Source organism: Petaurus breviceps, unplaced genomic scaffold (genome assembly GCF_028583685.1).
Source record: "Petaurus breviceps papuanus isolate PSGF00001 unplaced genomic scaffold, PetGlider_PUasm1.0 99, whole genome shotgun sequence".
Taxonomy (NCBI): domain Eukaryota; kingdom Metazoa; phylum Chordata; class Mammalia; order Diprotodontia; family Petauridae; genus Petaurus; species Petaurus breviceps.
The window spans coordinates 3,436,008-3,448,161 of NW_027187465.1; the positions used below are offsets into that span (position 1 = coordinate 3,436,008).

General features: G+C 52.9%; 1 protein-coding gene across 1 annotated transcript in view; it reads right to left on the reverse strand.

Moving 5' to 3' along the window:
- KREMEN1 (kringle containing transmembrane protein 1) overlaps positions 1 to 12,154 on the reverse strand; it is a 46,061-nt gene that overhangs the window by 11,153 nt on the left and 22,754 nt on the right. The window lies entirely within an intron of this gene.

Consider the following 12,154-nt stretch of genomic DNA (forward strand, 5'->3'; position numbering starts at 1 on the left):
AGAACAGGGAATGTCAGAGCTGGGAGGAGCCTCGGAACAGGGGATGTCAGAGCTGGGAGGGGCCTTAGAAGAGGGAATAACAGAGCTGGGAAAGGACTTAGAACAGGGGATGTCAGAGCTGGGAGAAGCCTTAGAACCTAGAACATGAAATGTCAGACAGAGCTGGGAGGGATATTAAAACCAGTGAGTCCAATCCCCTCATTTTCTACACATCCAGAGAGGGGAGATGATGTGCCCAAGCCCACAAGGAGGGCAGAAGAGAGATCTGTCCCAAGGGCAGGGCTCCCTCTGCCAGCCCAGGCTGTTGAGAAGATTGCACCCCTGGATCCAGGGTGCTGCATAGCAGAAGCTCCCCCTACCCCACAAACATAAAGCTGGACACCTGCAGCCTAATGACAGGAGCCAGGAATAATGGAGAAGACCCCCAGTGGCGAGAGTGGCCACAGAAGAAAATGCCCACGAGGAGAATGCTGGCATGGTCCAGCAATATCATCTCCCCCTCCCCAGTCTTTGGGCCAATGAGCCCCTGAACATGGGGGCTAGCATGGGGGTGCCAGTTCTGTCCCCTGGGATGGCCCACATGTGCCTGTGTTGAGAAATCCAGGTGCCAGGGCAGTAGGAAGGCCAGCTTCCATAGTCAGTCACACGCCTCTGCTAAGAAGGTCCAGCGTGAGCTGGGCGTGTCAGGAGATGCTGCATGTGGGCTCCCCTTAAACACCTGTGGCGGCCCCAGAACGTGGGAGCTAGAAGGGCGCTTGGAGACCAACTCATCCAACCTCCACTTTACTGAGGAGGAAACTGAAGCCAGAGAACTCAAAGGGTCACGAGGCTCAGAACTGGGAGCACAGAGGCCGTCTCATTCTCCCCCTCTCACTCTGCAATGGAGGAAAAGCTGAGACCTGGAGGGATGGGGCTTGTCCAAAGCCAGAGCTCTGACCACTGTACCACACAGCCTCTGAAGGGCACATGTGTGATAATTAGCAGAGACTGGACCTCAGACCCCAGACCCAGGGGTCTCTCCCCACCACGAAGGACTCCCAAAGACACAAGGTGGCTCAAATGGACAGAAGTAGATTGTCCTTCAGAGTGGCACAAGGACAGGGCGGGAGCCTCTGTCAGGGTCTCTCTCCAGGGTTCGTCAAGGACTGTGGCCTCGTCTCTCCAGAAGTGAGAGGGGCCAGGAAACTCATCTGTGTCTCCTGACCTCATGCTAAGCCTGCCTGGGAAATGATTCTCCCAAGGTCATACAGGGAATAAATAAGCAGCAGACACTTGAATCCATCCCCCTTGAACCCTCTGGAGGAGCCGCTGAAGCTGGTCTCCTCCCCTTCGGCCTCCTCAGTGATTAGGGGCCTGCTCAGCCATCGAGGGTGAGGGGATGGGGGCTTAAGGACATGACACAAGGTGCAGCCGGGTCTCCACAGCAGCCAGGGCTCTGAGCTGCCCCATTCCTACTGCCAGCCATCTGGGTCATCAGACATGGCACAGCCCACTCTAATAAGCTTTGTGGGATGCATCAAAGGCAGAAGACAACCTTGGCTTTGAGACTAGCTCATTCTGAAGGTGCAGATAATCTCTCTTTAAATATGAGAGGCAGGTGGAGGAGGGGGAGGCAGGGCTTACCGTTCCCCCCCCCCCAATGCCCCTTCCCCTCCTATCCAGTGTGGTTCAGGATCCCTGCAAAAGGGCCCAGGGCACAAACCATAAAGAAAGCCCCCCCCCCCCCCCCAAGTAGGGTGCTGTAGAGTACAGGGCTTTTAGGAAGGGGAGCTTTGGTCTGCAAACGAGGCATTCAGGCCACTAGAAGGTCCAAACAAGGGCAGTGTGCCTGTGGACAGAACAGAACAGTGGATGTGAAGTCAAGAGGGCCTGGGTGTGAATCCTGGTGGCTGCGGCCCCCAGGTGGCTCCCCTTACCTCCTCAGAGCTCAGGCCAGGGCTCCCAATCTTTCTCTCCTTCCACTCCTGCCTTTATTCTAGGGGACTGCAGCACATGTACTGACTCTCCCTCAAACACCCTACCCCCGGTTCCTCATCCTATTCCCCTCCACCCCCCCTCAGCCATGCACGAAGGTGGCCATACCCCTGATCTCACCATCACCCACAGACTCTCTTCTGAAACCCTCCTACCCTCTGCTTCCCTTAACCTGGCCTGACTCTTCATCCGCACTGTGACCTCAATCCCTTGACCCCCCAGTTCTCTCCCAAGCCCCCTTCTCTTCTCACCATCTCCATCCCTTGGTGAACGCACTCTCCCCTGTCATGCCTACACGGCTCTCTCCAAAGTCACCGGCCACCCCAACAGCCTTTCCACAGTCCTTGCCCTCCCCCTCTGGATCCTGTGACAGCTGATGGCTCTCTCCTCCTGGATCCTCGCTTCTCTCCAGGGGTTCAGGACGCCATCTCTCCTGGCTCTCCTCCCTCTCTGACCTTCTCTGACTCCTTTGCTGGGGCCTCCTCCAGGTCAGGCCCTCATACCCTGTGTGTCTCTCAGGGTTCTACCCTGGGTTCTCTGCTCCCTCTTGAGGAACAATTTGGGGTAATCTCAGACAGAAGGCACTAACTTAAGAAGAAGCAGAAAAGGCTTCTTGCCTTTTCTAGGCAGAGCTCTAGCCAAGATTTGAAGGAAATCAGGAGGTGAAGATGAGGAAAGAGAGAATCCTGGTGCTGGGGGCTGGGGGCCAGGAGGTGCAGGGGCTCGTGCAAGGACAGCCAGGAACCTCGAAGAAACAACACATGAGAAGACGGAAAAGGCAGGTGTGGGGAATGGCCAGACAAGATCTGGTCCGTGACTCTCATGAAATATAAATGTGCCATAAAAAACGAAGGAGATGAAGGATCTGGGGGCGTCCATGAGCTGGTGCATGGCAAGGTGGGCAAGGCTAAGATGTATACAAGGGCCGCAGGGAGACAGAAAGAGTGGAGGGCAAGGAAGCCGCTGTCCTCCCCTTCCTGCAGAGGCAGGCCCACGGCTGAGGCTGCACCGCTGCTGGGCCGACCACACTCGGCTGCCGTGTGCGGGAACGGCTTCTTTTCCTCCCAAAGGGCTTACTGAACCTGCAGGTGCTGCATCCACACGAGTTGCTGCTATCTTCCCTGATCACAACGGATGACCATCTGGATAAGGGAGGGGGGATAAACGGAGAAAGGAAGGCTCTCTGGATAGAGAAGACAGCAACAGACTAAAGAGAAAGGAAAGCAAGCCAACGGCAGTGTGGATAGGGACTCACGAGGGGAACAGGGCATTCACCGGGGATGGCGCAGCAGGAGGCTGGGTGTGGGGCAGGGCTCACTGCGTGTTGAACAAAGTCTCCTTGAAGTTGACAGAATTCAAGCCTAAGAGAGGGAATTTGTCTGGAGGCTGTGGAACTGAGAACCAGAGACAGTGACTGGACCAAGGTCACCCAGCCAGTCAGCAGCAGGGCCAGGTCCTCAGAGTCCAAATCCCCTCACAGTCATTAGCCGGCATGAGGCCTTTGGCGTGTCCTGGGGGTAGCCCCCTGTAAAACAAGGGGCTTAGGAGAAGTCATTTCTACTGAGTCTGGAGTCAGCCTCAGTTTCCTCATCTCTAAAATGAAAATAATAATAGCACCTGCCTCCCGGGGCAGTTGTGAAGATCAAATGAAACGACATTTGTAAAAAGTGGTGAGCTACAGTGCCCGGCACAGAGCAGGGCCCTTCCCCTTCCACTCCAGGCCAGGAAGACTCTTGCACAACTTGCCAAGGCCCAGCTAGGTGGCACACACTGGTCAGGCCTCATTCGTTATCCTTCTCCCCCTTCCAAAGTTCCCGTTACTGTTGAGGGCACTGCTGTCTTGCCAGGCAGCCTCTGCGCCAGCCCTGCCCTTCCACTCTTAGCTCACCCAGCCCCACTGACTCTACAGGGCAGCGCCTCTTCCCTCCTCTGCCTCTGTCCCATCCCTGCTGCAGACCCTCATCACTCTGCACCCCAATCCACCCTCCACTGGCCTCAGGACTGCTCTAACCCGTCACCCTTCAGGCTAAAGCAGGAGCCGGCTTCTGTTCAAAGCCCTCCATCTCCAGCCTTCTTCCTAGCCTCCTCCAGAGACGCTGGCCATTCTCCTTGTCTGCAATTTTCTTCCTCCTCATCCCCATCTGGACTTCCCAGCTTTCCCCTGAGCCTTGCTAAAGTCCTGCCCTCTCCAGGAAGCCTCCCAGATTGCCCTCAGCATGCAGGTGCTTATCTCCACCTCGTTGTCCCCCTCAGACCCAGAGCTCTGGAAGGCAGGGCCTGTTTGGGCCTTTCTTTGCCTCCCCGGGCCACAGCAGGCACTTGAGAAATGCTTGTTAACTGGCTCCAATCCTCTGGCTGCCCCAGAGAAGCTGAGATCCCACACAGGCTGAAGCAAGCCTGCTGGACGAGGGATGGCCGTGGCCTCCCCATGCCCGTGCACGGAATTCCAGGGGGGATCAACCAACCCAGTTTGAAGAAACATGTTTGTTTCCAATCTTTGTTTCTTCCAGGGCCACATTAAGATCTCTGGGGCATTATTGTGCATTCTCCCTCTTCAGTTTGAGTTCTTTAAAAATCACCTCAAACTACAAATGATCCTTTGTTAGCACCAACACTTTGAAACCCGTAGAAGCTAACTAAGGACACTGTGCTCAGCAAATGTCTTGGAAGGGTCTGGCCAAGACAGAGAGTTACAGGAGGAGGGAGAAGGAAGAGAGGAAGGGAGGAAAAAAGGAAGGGAAGAAGGGAGGGAGGGAGGGAAGAAAAAAGGAGGGAAGGAAAGGAAGGAAGGAGGAAGAAAAGAGGAAAGGAAAGGAGGGAATGAGGAAGAAAGGAGGGAGGAAGGAAGAAAAGAGGGAAGGAAAGGAGGGAGGGAAGAAGAAAGGAGGGAAGGAAAGGAGGGAGGGAGGAAGAAAGGAGGGAACGAAAGGAAGGAGGGAGGAAGGAAAGAGGAAAGTAAAGGAGGGAGGGAGCAAAGAAGAGGGAGACAATCTATTTGGACTATCTCAGATAATATCCTCTTCTTCAAACTTCACAAGGTACATGCTCCCTCCCCCAATTAAAAAAAATTAATTCTACCTCAGTTTACTGAATTCCAAGGGCCTAAAATCCAAAGTTTTACTTCAAATTTCAAAGAATCACTTGTTCTTCTAAAAGGTGTGTGTAGTAGGGAAGCCCCCAATGTCCATCTGCATATGAGGATTTGGAGGAGGGGAGAGAGACCCTCGACAGCTGGCCTCACACCCAAGAGGGACCGAGGTGTCCACTGCTGGGCCCCCAGGACAGAGCCTGGAGGAGATGGGGCAAGCTCAAAAGGAGCAGGTTGGGGCTGCATGGCACAAGCGGAGCTGGGGGCTGCCTCCCCTCCTGCCGGCCTTGAACAGAGGGTGCAAGATGGTTCGCTGTGTGTGGTTGAGGAGATCAGGGGCCCAGGTCTTGGCTGCCCAGGCTACTCTTGAGGTACCTGCCAACCCTGTGACTTTTCTTTCCAGAGGAAGGCCATGGCAGGGTCAAAGTTCCAGCCCAAGGGCTCTGGCTCCAGCTCCACTGATTGGCTGGGGAGTGCTCAGAGGCCCCAGGAGGTTAAGATGGGGCCTGAGTTCCTGCCCTAGCAGCAGCAGGTGAAGACACTGGGGGGGAAGGGTGCTGTCAGCCTGGAGGAGACCTTTCAGGGGGATGAGAGGCCTCTTCAAGACCCCGAAGGCCCATTTTCTGGAAAGAGGGTTAGAAGTGTCTCCTTGGCCCCAGGGAAGAGCCAGGAGTGTGGGGGGAGAGGGGAGGGAGGTGAAAACAGGCCAAGAGAGGCTTGATGTGGGAAAAGCTTCTTAATGATCGGAGGCACGGAATGCATGACAGGGCTGCCTCTGGAGGTGTTCCAGGAGAGGCCAACATTCTGTGGTCTTGGAACAGTCTTTGAGGGAATCACCTATTTGGTCCAGAAACGCTTCTTTTCACGGACAATTCAAAAGTATGTCTGCTCCAGACCTGCTCACACCATTGGGTATGAGGAGAGTCACCAGTGAGGGTCTCCCGAGTGTGCTCCCTGGGCCTGCCTGACCCCAAGAAGGGCAAGCGGTCCGGGCAGCAGAGGCTGCTGCCACATGGCAACAAGCATCCCTCAGCGAGAAGAGACAAGAGGCAGAGCAGGAAGGAAAGGGCCAAGGGAGACAGACACCTTCCTGGCCCTGGACACAAGACCATCAGACGAACCCTGAGCTCGTCCCTCCGGAGAAAACAGCGTGGGCAGTGTTTGTCATGCTTGCTACTGCCAACTCCAGGTTCAAGACACTCAGGAAGGGCTTATCGAGAGGGGGCTCAGCCCCTGCCTTCCCATCTTCCTTCTCTTCCTCTCAGATTCCTCCCTCTGGGAGAGGTTCATCCCAATTCTCCTCTATCCAACGGGAATAATGATCTCTCCTGAGGTCCTAGATCCAGAGCTAGGAGACCTTGCCCTGTTATGAGATAATGTGAGATAATGGAAAGGGCTTTACTGGTCTGGAGCTGGCGCCCCCAGGACGATGCCCCCTGCCCCCGCCCCGGAGGCTCCGGCTGCCCCAGATGCCAGGCCTCTGGGGGAAGCTGCTATGCAGGTTTTCATGCCGAGTTCTCCTGGAGTGCACATTCCCAGCTGACAACAGCTGGCCCAGACCCCCGCAGAGGCAGCTCACTGTCTGCTCCAGGCCGTCCCGCTGGACAGGGAATGCCTCCTGGATACCATCATAGCTTGCTCCACTCCTGGGGCTTGGGATTGGCTGAAACCAGGAAAGGAAAGAAAATGGCTCTCCACGAGCAGTGAGAGCTGCAGACCTCCTGTCGCCAACCAATTCAGCCACGGCTTTCACGATTCCCAGATGCGGCTGTGAGCTCTGGGCACAGCTAGTACAGAACAGAAATGCTGTAGTGCCTCCCACGCCGAGATCCAATGAGCCGGAAGCCATGGGGGGAGAGTGGGCAGGAGAAGGGCGATGTGGGCTTGGAGGCTCCTGATCTCACCCGTCCCAGAGCACAATGGGTCACCACTGGGGGATGGCAGGACCCTCCTCCCCATGGGTCTTTGTGAAAAGGTCATCTGGTAGGGATGGTGGAGAAGGAATTCCTGGTCAAACACAGGCAGGACCAGAGGGCGATGAGGTCCCTTCCAGCCCTACGATTCTGTGAGGACCTGTGCCTCCCTCCACTGCTTCTTCTTACCAGAGGGGCAACCTTGGGCTCCTGCAGGTAAGGCCTTGTGCCAGCTCAAAGGCCAGGGGATGAGTCTTGGGAGCCACAGGAGGAGACACACTCTGCACTGGGGGGAGTCAGAGACCCCTGAAGTCCTGAATTATAGCTCTGCTACCCCAATTCTCAACAGGCAGTGTAGCTTGCCCCCCCCACAACTCCCTTGACTTGGTTACAGATTCCTAAAATAAATCTTCATTGAGTAGGGCCAACAAGGTCCTTATCAATGTGCCCAGGACATTATCTGATTAAAGGAATCAAAGACTCCTACAGTTAGAAGGAACCTCAGAAAGTCCTAAGAGCCAAGGCCCCACCTGAAAGATAAGCACCCCCAGACAGTTTCCCTTCAAGTGATTAGTTTGAAAATCTTTGGGAATAAAGCAGTCATCACTAAGGATACAGACAGATCACTGGACCTGGAGTCAGGAAGACCAGGGTTCAAATCCTGCCTCAGACACGGACTCACTGTGTGACCTGGCCAAGTCACTTGACCCCATCTGCCTCAGTTTCCTCATCTGTAAAATAATAGCACCTACCTCTCAGGGCTCCTTAAGGGATAAAATGAGATAGTATGTGTAAAGTGTACAAACTTTACAGCACAACAGAAATAGTAGCTATTATTGTCATTATGGTGACAGGGAACTCACTACCTTCCATGGCATACCTCCCACTGCCTCCCCTGTGTGCCACCCAAAATGGACTAGCAGCCATTCCCAAACAGATGTAGCCTGGTGCATGAGGAAGGCCCTAGACTCAGTCTGAGCTTATGAGGGGCGTGACTCTGAGTCTTAGTTTATTCATCTGTAAAATGGAGACGGGGTGAACAGATGATTTCTAAGGCCCCTCCCAGTACAACACTCCAGGGTTTCACAGCACCCATTCTGCCCAGAGCTCCCTTCTGCCTCATTTCTGCCAGTGTGATTCCTGACCCCACACAAATACTGCCTCCTCCACGGGGCCCTCCTGATATTCCCACAATCCCCAGTTTGGAATTACAAGGTATCTCCAGCATCTGCTGGTAACTCTCTCAAGTCCCAAACCACAAATGCTGCCTTCTAGAGTTATTCCTCCACATGCCTGTCCTTCCTACTGTCCTTAACAAAGGCAGGGACCATGTCTCCTTCTTCTCTGTTTCCAATACGGTGCTAAAACCAGGTCCCTGCACATAAGGATGACCTAAATCCAATTTGGGACCCAACCTATCACCATGGAAAAAGGTTATGAGAAGAACATCTCACCCACCTGTGCTCTTGCCTAAGTAATAAACCATCATCACCATCACCACCATCACCACCATCATCACCACCATTGTCACCACCATCACTACCACCATTATGATCATGATCCCTTAGGTTTACAGATCACTTCCTGCCCTTCGAAGCACTTTATAATTATCCTGTCTTTAAACCTTCACAGTAACTCTGGAAGGAAAGCAGGGTCAGATTTATCATCCCTATTTTACAGAGAAGGGATGGAGGCTCAGAAAGATGACTTGTCAAAGGTTACATGGCAAATCAAAAAAAGAGTTAAGAGTTTAATGTTGTTTAATAAATAATAAAATTGTTTAATAAATTAAGCTTTTTTCTGGTGCTTAGCACAGACTGTCCCAGAGTCAGTAGCCAGAAGGTCTCAATGGGCTCCCCCTTAAAGAACTCTGGTCCTGGTGGCCAAACTAGACAACAGCTCAATCATCTAGGCCCAAGAAGGAATTAAATCTGGATCAACTGAAAAGATAAGGCAAGGGACTTCAAAGGACTCTGAGCATGGCCTAGGAGAATATGCCCATCTCTGCTCTTAGCACCTCCTAGGAAAGTGAAAAAAAAAAAAAAAACCCAAATAAAAGTTGATCATTAGGAATGGAAAGGAAACACTATCTGCTTATTCTTTCCTTCTAAGGCTATCACTAATCTGTTGTACAGACTCCCACACATTCCCTTCCCTCTCTGGACTTCTATTTCCTTCTCTGAAAATGAGGGCCTTGAACCAGGTGGCCCCTAAAATCCCCCCCAAACCTCATGGTCTACAACTCCAGGCTAGGAAACATCTTCAGATACTATGTATTCAGTCCATTAATAGCCATCGGAGCTGGCAGAATGATAGCCAATAGGCAGGAATGGCCTGGGCTTTATCTTTGGGTCTTCAGAACTTAGCGTAAGGGCCGACAATTGAAGGTTATCATTGTGTAAGCGGCATTTAAAAAGCAGATTGAATGTAGTTTGGGCTGACCCTCAAATAAGAACTGAGTGCTCAACAAGCAACTACTTTCTGTGGGTCCTGGTGGTACAAAGACAAGGTGAGGTGATCCTGACCCTCAGGAAGGTGCTTACATTCCACTGGGGAGAGAGTTTGGAGGCAGAGTGTTGAAAGGAGAATCAGGGTGGGCCTGATGGCCTACGAGTTAAACCTTGAAGGAAGGAAGTCAGGGACTGATTCTCAGAGGCTGAGGTGAAGAGGGAGGGCATTTCAGGCACGGGGTAGGTCAGTGCAAAAGCACCAAAGATGGGACATGGAGAGACATAAGAATTATGGGAGGCACTTTGTAAAGAGCCAATTATCACAGAGCCAGGCCTGGCATATTCTTATTTCAGATCCTGCGATGATAAGAAAGACTCCTATAGATGAGATGGAGCCCTGATATCTAGCACACTGCTGGGGGAAAAGCAGGCAATTAGTCAAAGCTAGCTGATTGCTGACTGATGAGAAAGCACCTTCTGGGAAGAAAGGTCTCCCAAAGGCCACTTCCAAAGTGTTCCTCTAGTTACAGGGAGGCCTTCAGAGGGGAATGGTGAGCACGGGCTGGGCCTGTGCCCAGCCTGGTCTTTACTGACCGTCAGTGGTAAGGGTGGCGGGCCTGCCGGAGACAGAAACTGGACAGGAAGTCAGCTGTGTGACTCCCCCCCTCCACCATCAAACCCCCTTTGACTCCAAGACCTTGCTCGAGTTGGGGGAGGTGAGCTTGGTGGTTTGCCGTACATGAGTCCCTGCTTTCAAAATCTATCGTCATTCCTCTGGTGACGAGAAAGAAAAACACTTTAACTCCTGATGCCACTGAGAAATGTGCTGTCGGATGGTTGGAGGAGGCTGGCCCCCACTTCCTTCTGAGCTTTTATTTAGGCAGGAAGGGCAGGTCACAAGCACATAGAGTTTGGTCTCCCCCCTGTTTATCAGCACCCTCCCTCATAAGCTGTAGAGAAGGAAATCTAGTTCTGACACAAGGACCCCCCATTCAACCAGCCTTGCCTTTGTCTGTAAATATTCCTGCCCCCAATTCCTGCTGGGTCCAATCTGGGCAGATGGGAACTTCCCAGGGATCTGAGCATAGCCAAGGCATTTTCCCATATGATCAGTTTAATGAATAGACAGGCTTCAGACAGAGGGGGAGTATTATTCAGGAAAATTATGACTCCTTGTCCATAAATAGGGCAAACTTGGCCTAAAATAGTCAGGCTGGGGCTCTGTCGGGTGCTCTGGGCAATTAGCAAGGTCTCTGGTTAGAGCAGAGGCACCAGAGAGGGTCTCCACTGTGTGATCAGACACGCCAGTAGTAAGACGTCCTTCTCAGAACAGAATGGGGAGGCTCTTGGCTTTCCTTGTGGGTCTCTGCCTGAAAGAAGAGGTCTTTTCAACAGCTAAGCACCACTAAACCTCCAAGGAAACACTCACACTCTTCTGTACAAACGATGGCAAATTCCACCTAGAAACCCTTGCAGCAGGGTTATATCATGGGGCTTTGTGAAGTTCACTGTGAGGGCTTTTCTCCTTGGGACAGGGAAGGCCCCATCAGGTTGGCATTCAGAACTGGAAGGGCACAATCTGGGCAGTCTGACCCACACTGCTGCAGCTTCTTCCCCCAGAGCCTAGGCTCCACAGGGCCATGCCTGCTTGGGCGGGGTGGACAAGATTCCAGATGCTGATCCCCTCTTCCCTAGCCCAGACTCCAGCGGGCACTAAAAGGCCATCTTTGTGCAGAAGAAATGGACCGAGGACAGTCTGTTCTCCTCTTATTCCTTTAGAAATGAGAGCCAAGAGATATGTTTTCCATTTTTAAAACTTGACTAAGTGCCCGAGGAAAAGGGCTCCTCCCAGTCAGGGTTCTCGGCTTTGTGAATGAATGATGACGCACAGGTGGGAAGAGGAACAGGGCCAGGTGCCAGCAGTGGGGGGAGGGGATGGTCTTGGACACTGGTGGGTATGAAAGAGAATTCAGACCAAGGGAGAGGCACAGGAAGTGGAGCTGAAAGGGAGACTCTGGTGAGCTGGCCAGAGACTGTTCGATGGCTTCCCTTTGGCCCCCAGCTCCAGCCCCAACCCCAATGGGATATGTTCTCTGCACACAGCAGACTGGTGACTAGGAGAACAAAGGGCAGAGAGTGAGCACACAGCTAACTCACCCAGGCCAGATGAGCATCATGGAAGAGCGGGTCACCCCAAGATGCTTGGGCTGAGGTCATAGGTCAGGGAGTGGGAGGCCCACCCAGAGGATCTCATCGGCTCCCATCAGCACTAAGCTAGGAGAGCTCCCCGTGGCTTGGGATGAAGCATGCGGCTCTGTGGGAGCTCCCAGATGGAGTGCATGGAGGTGCCCATCCTCTCCACACAATGCCCATGTGACGAGAAGTCCAGAGCCCAGGGGCCTTGGGGAGCCCAGAGGCCTTGGGCTGGGAGGACCTCAGAAGTTGTGAACTCCACGACACGAATTTTTTATTTTTACATATGTGAAAACAGGCACAGAGAGGAAAGCTCATTTGTCCAAGGAAATCCAAGGCAGTAAATAATCCCAAACTGATGATTTTGTGCTAAGTAAAAGGAAAGGAACCCAAGTTTTTCCAAAGGTGGGATGAAAAAAATGGGAAAACAGGTCTGGAGTTTCAGCAAGTTTGGGGCTGGCTTCTCACTCTCTGGACAATTTTCCAACCACTGGCAAATCCAGGTAATGCTGACTTCTGGGAGGCACTGGAGGCAG